This window comes from Narcine bancroftii, chromosome 11, assembly GCF_036971445.1.
Source record: "Narcine bancroftii isolate sNarBan1 chromosome 11, sNarBan1.hap1, whole genome shotgun sequence".
Taxonomy (NCBI): domain Eukaryota; kingdom Metazoa; phylum Chordata; class Chondrichthyes; order Torpediniformes; family Narcinidae; genus Narcine; species Narcine bancroftii.
Genome location: NC_091479.1, coordinates 76,368,205 through 76,381,453, shown reverse-complemented (window position 1 = coordinate 76,381,453; position 13,249 = coordinate 76,368,205). Strand labels below are relative to the sequence as shown.

The 13,249-nt window shown below is 40.1% G+C and overlaps 1 protein-coding gene and 1 long non-coding RNA gene across 5 annotated transcripts in view; one reads left to right on the top strand and one right to left on the bottom strand.

Annotated features, from left to right (window-relative positions):
- LOC138745943 (uncharacterized) overlaps nt 1–8,150 on the top strand; it is a 35,036-nt gene extending 26,886 nt beyond the window's left edge. Inside the window, exon 3 of the long non-coding RNA XR_011346611.1 lies at nt 5,581–8,150. This is a non-coding gene — a long non-coding RNA (uncharacterized lncRNA). The remainder of the gene's footprint in view (nt 1–5,580) is intronic.
- The window catches only part of LOC138745936 (protein Wnt-7b), a 154,391-nt gene that overhangs the window by 33,235 nt on the left and 107,907 nt on the right, over nt 1–13,249 (bottom strand). The window lies entirely within an intron of this gene.

Genomic DNA, 13,249 nt, shown 5'->3' with positions numbered 1-13,249 from the left:
GCCTAAGATGCTGAATAATCATGCAGAAATTATGGGACTTTTTCTCCCTAAAGATGTTGAGGCCAAGTTAATTGCAAAATCCAAACTGAAGTAGATAGAATTCAGCAAGGCAAAGGTATTGGAGGAATGGAACCAACTGTAATAAATGCACTGAGTGTAGACTTAAGATCAAGATCATCCAACATCTAATTGAATACCTGTATCCTGGATTTACAACACCTCCTCATGAGTCAGGAAGGCAAAGCAGGGCCCACATTTCCTAAGGAGGCAAGGCTACTGGCCCCAGCTTGATAAGCTTTTACAGGAGAACAAATGAGAGTGTCCTGTTTGGCTGCATCTGTGATTGGACATTTTGTAACATCCAAATGGAATTGCGTCCGGTCTTATTTGTGTTCACTGCTTGTTGTTTGAAATCTGGTTTTTGTAGCACAGTTGTTCATTTGAAATTGGGAAGTTATTCATTGCTGTGATCTGGAGGAATGGGTTAGGGTTTAAATAATTAATGTTCTAATTGGACAGTTTAAGTAAAAAGATGGCTGCGCCGGTGTATTTTGGCTGCCTGTCATTGTTTAGATAGTAATCAATTTATTTTTAATTGTATATTCAGCATTTTTGATCATAGACTGGAGGGACATATGTACAATCAGATGCTAATGAACTTGAACTTAAAGGTGCCATTAGGCCTGTTCTGAATGTTTACATCTAAAAACATTGGCCTTTCTAGCATCCTGTTTCCTACTGCACCTTGGACCACTGGATCAGGATGACAAATCTCCATTCTTTTTCCATTTTCATACTTATATAATTCACAAACACAAATAACAACATCATGGCTGGTTTTATTTGGCTTCTGTGAGAACATCAACACCTTGGGTGTTCAGTGCTGCCTTTAGTGACTTGTGGTAATGTGGCTCCACATTAGGGATCACATTTAAGGCCCCAGAGACACGATATGAGCTGATACACTATGCTGCTTGGTATCAATTTCATGCTGGAGATAATTTTCAGCTGATTTGATAGAAATGCTGAAAATTATGAAGGCATGAGGTAGGTTGAATTGAATTAAGTGGTTGGGGTTTTAACGATGAGACATAGCCCCTTTTTCACTAATTCTTGTCCTTAGAATTAACGGTCAATTTACTGGTTAAGGATCCAGTGGAAAAGTGAATCAATTGGCATGCCGGCATCAAATCACGAAAATCACACTGGGGATTTTCGTCCTCGACCCCTACTCACATCCCCGGTGTCAGCTGACACCAGCATTCCGATTAACCCAATGAAAGGACAAGTTGCATCCTGAGACATCCTGGTTGAAGGTCGAGTCTCCTATCCCCAGGGATGGCTTGTGGTCAATGTGAAAGCAGGTAGTGTCAGAGTTAAAAGTGGCCCAGAGGGAACAGCAAAAACAGACACTGAACAGGCAATTAACTGGAATGCCAGTAAAAAAAAGGGGTATAGATTTAATATTATAAGAAAAAGATCAAGGACAAAAACAGCTGAAACTTTTCTATGTAGAAAGTTATAAATATACTGAGTTGTTAAATGAAACAATAAACACAGGAATAGGTTAGATATGCAAATAATAAATGGTGTATGAAGTATTATTGGAACAAATCATACAACAATTCCAACGCTGCTGAGATTCAGAGTAAATAACTACATCGAAGTAAAAAAACCAAAGTCTGCAAACACTGTGATTGAAGTAAAAACACAATGCTGGAGAACCTCAGCAGGTCAGACAGTGTACTTTATATTCCAAAAATAAAGATAAATAACCAATGTTTTGGGCTTGAGCTCTTCATCGAGATAGGAGCAAAATGTAGGCAGGTGTCTGAACTAAATGGTGGGGGAGAGGGGCAGGGGAGGAACACAGGCAGGAACACAGGCAGGAGGCAATGGGTGAATAAGGAAAGGAGGGTACACCAGCAAACAGGAGGAGGGGGGTGGCTCTGTGAATGGAGAGAGAAGGGGATGGGGAGCTGGAAGAAAGAAGGCAGAGGATAGGGAAGAGAGGGAGAAGGGGCTGTAGGTTAGCGGAAACCGGATATGTTAAATGACATCTGGTTGGAGATGATGTTGCTCCTCCAATTTACGGATGGTCTTTGTCTGGCAGCATGAGGACAAAAACAGGATTCCCCTTGTCCTCACATACCTTGTCCACCAGCCTCCACAACCAACACATTATCTATCCTCCGTAATTTCCATCACCCACAGTGGGCTAGCAGCATCAGACACCCACCGCCTTCTGTAGGAACTACTCCCTCCATGACTCCATCGTCTACTCATCTCTTCCCATTAATCACCCCCTTGGTACCTTCTCCTGTGGCTGCAGGAAGTGCCACACTTCCACCCATATCTTCTCTCTCACCAACTTTCAAGGCCCCAAACAGTCCTTCCAGGTAAAGCAACACTTCACTTGTGAGTCTGGTGGAGTCAACTACGGCATCTAGTACTCCTGTTGTGGCCTTCTCTTTTTTAAAATTTTTTATTAATATATTAGAGGTAAACAATGCATGAGAACAGGAGTACATAATCAAAAAGGGGGGAAAAAAATCACTATATGACATCATATAACATTCATATGCATTACAGCACAATTAACAAATATGTTCTCATTTCCTCAAACTGAAATCTTCAAAAAAAAATTATAGAAAAGCCCACCTAATCTAAGAAAAAAAAGTAAAAGATTTGGTAGCCAATCCTGAGAATTTATTAATAAAAATTAATCATCTGGTCTTCACCAACAGAAAGAAACAAAGTAAAATTAAATATAGTCCGGAAGGTAAAATAATTACACTAAGTCATGTGGAAATAATTTATAAAAGGTTGCCAAGTCTCTTCATATTTAACAGAAGTATCAAATGTATGACTCCTAATTTTCTCTAAACTTAAACATGACATAATTTGAGAGCCACTGAATCAAAGTTGGTGGATTAGAATCTTTCCATTTTAATAAGATAGCTCTTCTAGCCAACAATGTTGAAAAGGCTAAAACCCAATGTGAACTCTTCCTACTTCTGGAAATATAATTTCAAAAAGAGCACTCAAAGGGTTAGGATGCAAATTCACAAAGTCTTAAAAATATCTATCCTATACCTCTCCAAAATATGAATTAAAGAGGCCTTCTCCACATCAAAGGTCATGGACGCTGACTGGGAGATCACTTCGCTGAGCTCCTTCGCTCTGTCCACATTAGTGACAGGGATCTCCCAATGACCAATGATTCCAATTCTGTGCTCCACGGACACATCTGTCCATGGCCTCATGTACCGTCAAACAAAGATAATCTGTAAATTGTAGAATCCACACTTAATTTTCTGTCTGGACACTCTCCAACCAGGTGGTATTAACATGGACTTCTCTGGTTTCTGCTAGCTTTCTTCCCATTCTTCCTCTCTTTGCCATCTTTTGGAATTCTTTCCTCCAGCTCTTCACCCCTTACTTCTCTATTCATCGAGCCATCTCCCTCCTGTTTGCTGGTGTGTCTTCCCTCCCTTATCCACCTATTACCTCCTGTCCCCACACCACCCCCCCCACACCATTTTGTTCAGGCATCTGCCCACATTTTGCTCATACCTTGATGAAGGGATAAAGCCCGAAACGTTGGTTATGTATCTTTATCTTTGCTATATAAAGTACACTCTTTAACCGGCTTGGTTTTTCAGCCTTGTGTTTTTACTTAAAAAAAAAATCATTTTACATCTGTTGGGTTAAAAAGATTATTTCTGCATTGCATTGTACTGTTGTTGTGCATTGCAGATCAACAGCAATTTGCATCGAAGCAATACGTGTCACATTGTGCACTAAACCAAGGTGTTTCAATGAATTATAATCTGGGAAAAAAATAACACCAAGCTAAAGAAAGAAAAAATGTGACAGGTGACTAAAAAGTTGCCTGATTTTAAGTGATGTTGTAAGAGGCAAGGAACTTGAAGACAAAATTCCAAAGTGTAGAATCTAGACATCAGAAGACATGTAGATCAATGGCTCAAAATACAGAATTTTTGAAGAATTTAAGGGCTTGATTAGGTTTTAAACATAAGAGCAAGTTGGACTCCAAAGGGAGGATGAAGAAATGATGGACCAGCAGTCACTGAAGGACTGATTTTTTATTTTTATTTTTTTTTAATTTAAATTTTTTTATTTTTCACACCATAAATCACATTAGCCATGATATACACTTTCTTTTTCACACATATACAGTGACTTTTTCCCCCCCCCCTCCCTCCTCCCAACCCCCCCCCCCCCCACCCCCCCCCCCATCCATTTTAGGTATACAATCTAGGTTGCATTAATTCAGTCAGACAACGTTGTCATTCAACAAAAATACACCAGAAATTCTACAGAGTCCATTCTTTTCTTTCATTCTCCTTCCATCAACTTAGGTAATGTTTGTCCCCGGTAGGTTTTCGCTATTGTATTTAATGTAAGGCTCCCATACTTGTTCGAATATTTCAATATTATTTCTTAAACTACATGTTATTTTTTCTAATGGAATACATTTATTAATTTCTATATACCATTGTTGTATTTTCAAATTATCTTCCAATTTCCAGGTTGACATAATACATTTTTTAGCTACGGCTAGGGCGATCTTAACAAATCTTTTTTGTGCATCCTCCAAATCAATTCCAAATTCTTTGTTTTTTATGTTACTTAGGAGAAAGATCTGAAGGACTGATTGAAGGAGATGATGATACAAGTTAAAACATGCACACCAGAATTTTGGTCAAATTTATAAGTATTTGAAGGTGTGAGAATGGGGATTATGGATTACAGAAAAACTTTACAGTAAAGAATGAACCACAGCTATTGTTATTGGGTAGTCACCTTAAATGGGGTGAGCAGGGTAAACCCTCTGTAATCAGCTGTATTATCTAAGATACTAGCATTCCATGCAGCCAGCAAGTATGAAAGTGAAATGACCATGTATATCACCATAGCTACCGTAGTAAGCCACACAATTCTCACTTCTGGCACCTTCACCACCAAAGAAAGTGACCTTTACAAGAGTGGTCTGAGACATCTATGTGGCTTACACCATCAATTCCACCATCAGGCTTCCGAGTTTCTATGCAATAGGAACAAGGAAAGAGATACACTTTGAAATATAAATATTGTCTGTTGACTGAGAATGTTCAACTTCTCGTCACAAAAAAGCACTGGACACTTTGAGGCTGGAAAGGTTATTGTTCAAGTTCTTCTTCATGTTTTATGTGAAATTGCAAAGTTAAGTTGGAACCCAAATGAAACATGCAAGGACTAATTGTAAATGTGTTTTTCACAGTGATGAATAAAACTCTTCTCTAATATGGTGGGAGGTGTATCAGTATAAACAAAGATATACTTCTAAATATCGGTGATAGCACTTATGATTCAGGTTCATCATTTCCACCCTTGCACTGCATCACCTAAGATGACACCAAGCCATTGCTTAGGGACATCTGCATTCCACGACTACACATGTCAGAGTAAGGCCTACCTGCCACTTCCAAAGACAGAAAAGATTATATATGACAATTTTATGTACATACTTTATTCAAGATCCATCCCCTTATTTATAATTATTCATTTTCCAAGATCCAGGTACCAGAAGCAAGACCATCATGAATTCCCAATGAGAAGGTGCTGATGAGACACTCTCAAATTGAAGTCAACCTTATCAAGATGATTTGGAGTTCTACTTTAGCCAGACATGTATTGCAGATGCTATCCCTTGAAGGAAACAGAACAATGGAAAGACACAAGTTTAACACTAGAGACCAAAAGACTGGTGAGTCAATTAACTCAGACTTCAGTGATTTGAAAATCAGGGCAAAGACTTGTAACTTTGAAGTGCTCTGTAAATAATTAATTAAAGACAAGATGGTCTGTGCCATTCGTGACGACAGTATGAGGAAGGCACTTCTGCACGACAATGACTTAATACTAGCAAATGCTATCTTCAGCTGTTTGGCTTATGAAACCATGGAGGAGAATAGTAGGGAGCTAGCCCCTCCACAGCATCATGTCATGAGTGTTGATGCAGTCCAGGCAGGACCTGTGAACAGACAATGGCTGGAGGCAGGAGGAAAAACCAGCCAGGCCACGTCACACTCTCATCCAGGACTGAGTGTGACAACTGCAGAGGCGACCATGTGGCAAGACAAGAAATGTGCCCAGCATTCAGCCAGGAGTGTAGAGCCTGCAGAAAATGGAACCATTTCAGCAGATCCTGCAGAGCTAGGCAGAAAACCAAAGCTCGGCCCAGACCTAGGAGGATGATTGACCAGCTGGAGCCGAAGCAAGGGGAAAGCAACCCAGATGATGAGTACTACGTCAATGGGCTGACTCTGCAGAAGGTAGAGAACTCAGTGTAAATGCAATTCAGAGGAAACAACAAAGCCTTTAAAAGTATGAAAGCCAATGGCAAGATGGCAGAAATGAAGATCGACACAGGAGCAAAATGCAACATTATATCGCAGAAGACATTCAGTCGGCTGAGGAAAATGGAACAGATTAAGACATGTTAGGTCAACGAGTCTAATGGCATCTGGAGGCAGAGGATCAGAATCAACGGCACGGATTGGCTGCAGTGCTACATATAGGGACAGTTACACATACTAATGTTCTTCGTAGTCCACAAAAATGTCCCACATCTGTTGGACCCCTGAGCACATGTCTTGTTTAGCAGAGAAGTATACCAAATAAGCCCCTCCAAAGATGATTTGTCCCAGAGAATTTTTTCAGGATATGGCAACATTTTTTTGTAGACAAGCTGGGGAAGTTGCTAGTAATGTACTCCATGCTGCTTGATGCAAAAGTGAGACTAGTGGTTTGTCCGGCACACCATATACCAGTGGCAATGAAAGACAAGGTCAAGGCCGAGCTGGACAGTCTCTGAGCCAACAAGAAGAAAGATGGACAAGAGATCCGGATATGTATAAACCTGCAAGACCTAAATACAGCCCTGAAGCGTCTGCACCATCCGCTGGACACCGTGGAGGAAGTTGCTGCTCAAATAGATGGTGCAACTGTGTTCTCATTTCTAGATGCAAAAAACTCCTTCTGGCAGATCAAGCTCGACTACAAATCATCTCTATTGACCACATTCAGCACTGGGTTCAGTCGATACAGATTTCTGCAGATGGCATTTGGGATTAATTCAGCCAGTAAAATATTCCAGAGATCTATGGAGCAAATTTTTGCCAGTTACCCCTGTGCCATCATAGTCATGGACGACAAGAATTTAGAGGTACACAGCTCAAATTTAAAGAAGACACTTGACCAAGTCAGAAAGCTCCTATTGTCTATTGACCCCTCAAAAAGCCAAGGCAATCAGTGAGGTGCCAGTGCCGGTGGATGTGACAGCCCCAAAGATTCCTTGATATGGTAATCTACCTGGACAAGTTCATCCTGAACTCAAGCGAACTCACAGCTCCACTACGACAGCCGACGCATAAAGATGTGGTGTGGACGTGGCACGAGTAGCAACAGAATGCATTCAATGCTTTAAAGAGGCACATGTCAAGCCCCCCAGTTTTGTTGTTCTACGACATACGAAGACTAGTGCTGCTGACCTGTGATGCATCGCAGCATGCCTGCAATATGGGACACCCGTAGCCTATGCATCAAGGTCACTCACTGACACGGAAACCAGGTATGTGCAGATCGAAAAGGAGTTATTAGCAGTGGATTTTGCCTGTTCCAGGTTCAATGACTAGGTCTATAGTATACCAGTGACCATAGAGACCAACCACCTACCCCTGGTCACGATATTGAAGAAGCCGATACGCCCACCTTCCCCTGGTCACGATATTGAAGAAGCTGATACGCGCAGCACCAGCAAGGTTGCAAAGAATGATGGATACTCAGACTTCAGAAGCGCAATATCACTTTGGTATACAAGTGTGGAAAAGAGATGCACCCAGCCAATGGGCTATCCCGTGCCTCCAGAACATGCACAGTACAACAGGTCAAGGAAGTGAACGGTCATGCACATTTCCTCGTCCCAGTTGGAGGAACTAAGGCACTTTAAGGATCCTAAGTGCTTTTACAAGCAACGCAGCCTGCCACCCCTACTTCCCAATCCGGGATGAGCTACTTATCAATGAAGGAATTGTAATGAAGGGCCAAAGAGTGGTAATCCTGAGTTCACTGCTCCCTCTCCTCTGTGTACAAAGTAAACAGTTTGTTTAATATTACTCTCAGTAATAGTCTTGTTATTCAGCACACAATAACAAACATATCCCATAACAACAGTCAGGCCTTTATAAGTACAAGAACCCCATGAGTGTTTTGCAAAGTTAACCAATGGATGAGAACTTTTATAATGCAGGTAAATGGAAGAACATTGGAAAAGAGAATGGCTTTCACCTGCTAGATGTCACCAGTACACTTAATGAGCATACTGGACCATTAAGATATGATTATCTGTGGAAATATTGAGTACATAATATGACTTCACCATCAGAATGTCTAACACAAGAGTGAAATTATAGCACATACCAAGCAGTTTGATTTCTCCATTGCTAGGGAAACTGCAATTAATGTGTGCCGTAGCAGAACTTTACAGAAAATGCATGGTTTCTTTATCATAGAGTTTTTGATGAAATCATTGTGTGATTACACTATTCACCACAATATGCTAATTCAGTGATGGGCACAATTTAGTTTTGTTTGTGAGAGCATTGCACTAAGCAACTTTTACAAGGCTCTCCTGCAGTGCTTCTCCAAAATGCTCCATGATATAGACTGTGTCTGCAATTTGCAATGTGTTAAGTTATTCTGAGCAGAGGCTAAGCACTTAACCCCATTAACAAAGTAAGGAAAGTAATAACAAGCTCCAAAATTAGTTGTATAAATGGAATGATTTATCTTAGGTTGTAATGATGTGAGTCTTTCATATGCCATCTGGGTGATTTTATTTCTTTGTTTTATCTGCCAGAAGAATAAGAGGGGAAAGAGCAGCAATGATTTTACTTCTGGTGCTATCAAACAGGCTGGCTGCAGAAAATCCCGCCAAACCCTGTCAAAGAGCACAGGACGGGAGAGAGAGACAGTAGAAATGTAGCTGTAAATGAATCAAAGGTCCCATTGTGAGTGCTACTGCAATAATTATTTTGCTTCCCTGACTTTCACATACTCACTCTCCCCTCTCACACGAGGGATATGGGAACAGTTCTAAGGATTAAAGACTGCTCAGTTAAAGGTTAAGACTGATTTTTACAAACAGAATACAACTGTTTGTTTAAAGGATCTTTTTAGAATCCAGATACCTTTTTTCTATTTAAAAAAAAACAGAATTCTAAAAATATTTGCAGAAAACCCTAATTAATATAAAAAATTATTTAACTATACGATTGCAGTGACTCAGACCTTTTGTTTGCTTTTCAGGGTGTCAGTTAATGATCACCACTGGAGGAAACACAACAGCAACCCCACTGCACCCAAACAATTGATTGATAGCTCTTTATGTATACAAACACAGGAAACTGAACTGCAATGCAACCAAATGTACAAAAAAATGGAGAGAATAAGTAAGTGGAGGCTGGATGCCCTGAAAGCTATCCTTTGCCATCTCTTAATCCACTGATCAGGTGCAGAGATTTTTCCAAACAGTTATTATGCTCACATTATATTCCAGAATTGATCTAAAATAGGATTTATTTTCATCTATTGAAAATAGAATCCACTCATACATTTCCAGGGAGATTTCAGTGGAACGAAACACTGAAGTCTCCTGGACCGACCTTCTCAGGCCCAGTTGTTGCAGTATTGAGAATTCCTTTTCTTTTTAAAATATTTTTATTAGTATTTCAAATATGAACAATTGAACAATACAATTATACATAATTAAAATAAAAGGAAAAAATGAATACAATTCAAAAATCAAAGCACATTAGTATTAGTATATCAAAGCATAACATTAAAAAAACCAACCCAAAGAATAAGAGAAAAAAAGGAAAGATGAAATTATAAATCCTTTTCAAGTTATAAAATTTATTTTTATTAAAAAAGGATTTAAATTCTCTTCTCCTTCTATAATAATTTTATTAATGTTTACATTATTCACAGTTGAACAGTTATCTATATTATCAAAATCAACAGAAAAAAAAATACCAAACAAAAAAAAATTTTTTTTAAAAAACCTTATAAATCCAAGCCGCAACCACTGACCAAGATTTAAACAAAAGATATATGGGAATCAAGTGACATCAACGCGGAACCAGACCGCACAGCATCAGAGCACCTAAACACCCTAATTCTTTAGGTTAGGGTAATAGTTCATACATGGGCCCCACGTTTTTTGGAAGTTAATATTCGAATCTTTAATAGCATATCTAATTTTTTCAAGACTTAGATAAGACATGATACTATTTAATCATTGTGTATGTATAGGTGGAGTATTGTCTTTCCATTGAATCAAAATTGCACATGTGGCCATCAATGACGTAAAAGATAAAATTTGGTTTTGAGTTGGAGTCAGTAAAACATCATCTTTTTGAAATTATCCGAATAAAGCAATTAAAGGGCAAGGTTCTAACTTGACCTTGAGAATCAGAGATAAAGTTTGAAAGATGTCGTTCCAAAATTTTTCTATACTAGGGCAAGTTCAGAACATGCGAATCAATGAAGCATCAAAAATTTTCAATTTTTCACATAGAAGATTTATATCTGAATAAAAACAAGATAATTTAACTTTAGACATATGTACTCTATGGACCACTTTAAATTGCAACAAACAATGTAATGCAGAAAAAGTGGTAGTATTAATTAGATTACAAATAGAGTCCTGAAAATTATGAAAGCGATAAATTCAAATCCTGTTCCCAATCATTCTTGATCTTAACTAGTGAGGCTATTCTTAAGTCCAACAACTTGTTATAAATAACTGATATTGAACCTTTATGAGAAAACTGTAAATCAAAAAGTATATAAAGAATATTTGCCTCAGGAATTTGCAGAAAGTCAAGGATCTTTGATTGAACAAAATGGTCTAACTTTTAAATATCTAAAAAAAAATGAGTGTTTGTTAAGTTAAATTTTACCACCAGTTGTTCAAAGGAAGCAAAATTGTTTTGAATGAAAAAGTCTTTAAAACCTAATCTATGCCAGTTCTTAATCTATGCCAGTATTGAGAATTCCAATTGGGAAATCTGTCTGGGTCATGTTCCTTAACATTGGTACCAATACTCTGAGATGCTGCCAGCCTACTCAGGCGGAGCAATCCATGCAGCAAGTCTACACAGGCAAGGTCCCTCAACTCTTTCTCCGTTATATTGATGACTACATCGGGGCTGCCTCATGCACCTGTGATGACCTTGTCAACTTTATTCACTTCACTGCCCACTTCCACCCTGGTCCATCTCCGACAATACTCTCCCCTTCCTGGATCTCTCTGTCTCCATCACGAGAGACAAGCTTTCAACTGACATATAATTACAAACCCACCAACTCCCACAACTACCTCGACTACACTTCCTCACACCCTGTCCCCTGCAAGGACTCTATTCCAGTCTCAAAATTTCTCCATCTCCACCACATAGTTCCCAAGATGAGGTCTTGCAGTCCAGATCATCTGAAATGTCTGCCTTCTTCCACCACCATCTACTTAGCCCTCACCCGCATCTCCTCCATTTCCCGCTCATCTACCCTGGCCCACTCTGCTCCTAGATGCAGCAAACACAAGATTCCCCCTTGACCTCACCTACAACCCTACCAGCCTCCGCATCCAATACATTATCCTTTGGAATTTCTGGCACTTACAACAGGATTCCACTACCAGACACATCTTCCCCTCTCTGCCTTCTGTAGGGACTGCTCCCTCCATATTCCCTCATGCACTCATCTCTCCCTACCGATCGTCTTCTACCCCCCCCCCACACGGCACCTTCCGCTGTGACCACAGGAGGTGCCACAGGCCCACACCTCCTCCCTCACCACAGTCCGGGGGCCCAAACAGGCCTTTAAAGTGAAGTAACAATTCATTTGTGCATCCGCAGGATTGATTTACTACATCCAACAGCCCCTTTGTGGCCTTCTCTACATCAGAGAGACTGAATGCAGACTGAGAGATTATTTCACTGACTATCTTCACTCTGTCCACACCAGTGACAGGGTCCTCCCTATGGCCAACTATTTCAGTTCTATGTCCCACTCCTATACTTACATGCCTGTCCATGGCCTCATGTACTCTCCAACCAAGCCCACCTGATTTTTCCATATGGGGACTCTCAAGCAAATAGAATTAACATAGACCTGCTAATCTGCTCTCCTTTCCCCCTCCCTTCCCTTCCCCCCATCTTCTTTCCCTCAGTTCTCTATCCCTTCCCCCTCTATTCACCCAATCATCCCTCCTCTCCCTGCTTGCTGCTGTGCCCTGCCCCTCCCTTCTCCCCTATTATCTCCTGGCTTTGCTTCCATGCTCCTCCATACCACCCCCCCCCCCCATGCTTCCCTGTACCTTTTATTTGGGTGCTTGCTTCAAGCCCAAACATCAGTGATGTTACTTTATCTTTGCTACATAAAGAACACAGTTTGACCTGCTGAGCTTCTCCAGCATTGAGTTTTTACTTCAACCATTCAACCACGGTGTCTGCAGACTTTCGTGTTTTACCTCAGAGAAGTGATGCCCTATTCTTTAAAGTTTGTGAGGGGAGGTCAATGATGTTGGGACAGGGTTAGATTTGAGATGGAGGTTTGTCTAAAGCTCTATTGCCAGCAATTTTTAAGGGTAACCATTTCTCCTGAAACATTCCACTAATGCCCAACCTGCTCAATGCTTCAAAATATTTCTGTTTTTATTTCTCTTCAGGGCCTTTATAACATTAAATAAATCCACACAGGCTCAATCAAGTTACTCAAATATAACAGCCAACATAGCAAAGCCACATAATCTTTTGCTAATTTGCCACTAAATCCTCGAACGAATGCCATTTGAGGTGGAAATGCTGAGATTGGGAAGTAGAGGAAACCCTTACCCAGTTTTCTAACCATCCTGTCTGCAACCTACTTGGAAACAATGGTAATTATGCACAGAGTACAAAATTTTACAAAGGTCTTACTCAGGGTGGGAGGCCATTTTAGGAATCTGTCCCAGCTCTATGTAATCCAGCAAGTCTCACTCCCCTACCCTTTCCCAACTGTCCTGCCAATCATCTCTAATCTTAAACAGTCTCCATTTTTTTTCCCCCAATGCTAGCCATTCAGACAAAGAATGCTGGTAATTGAAGCAGTGTTAATTCCTATCTCAAGACTAAATATAGAA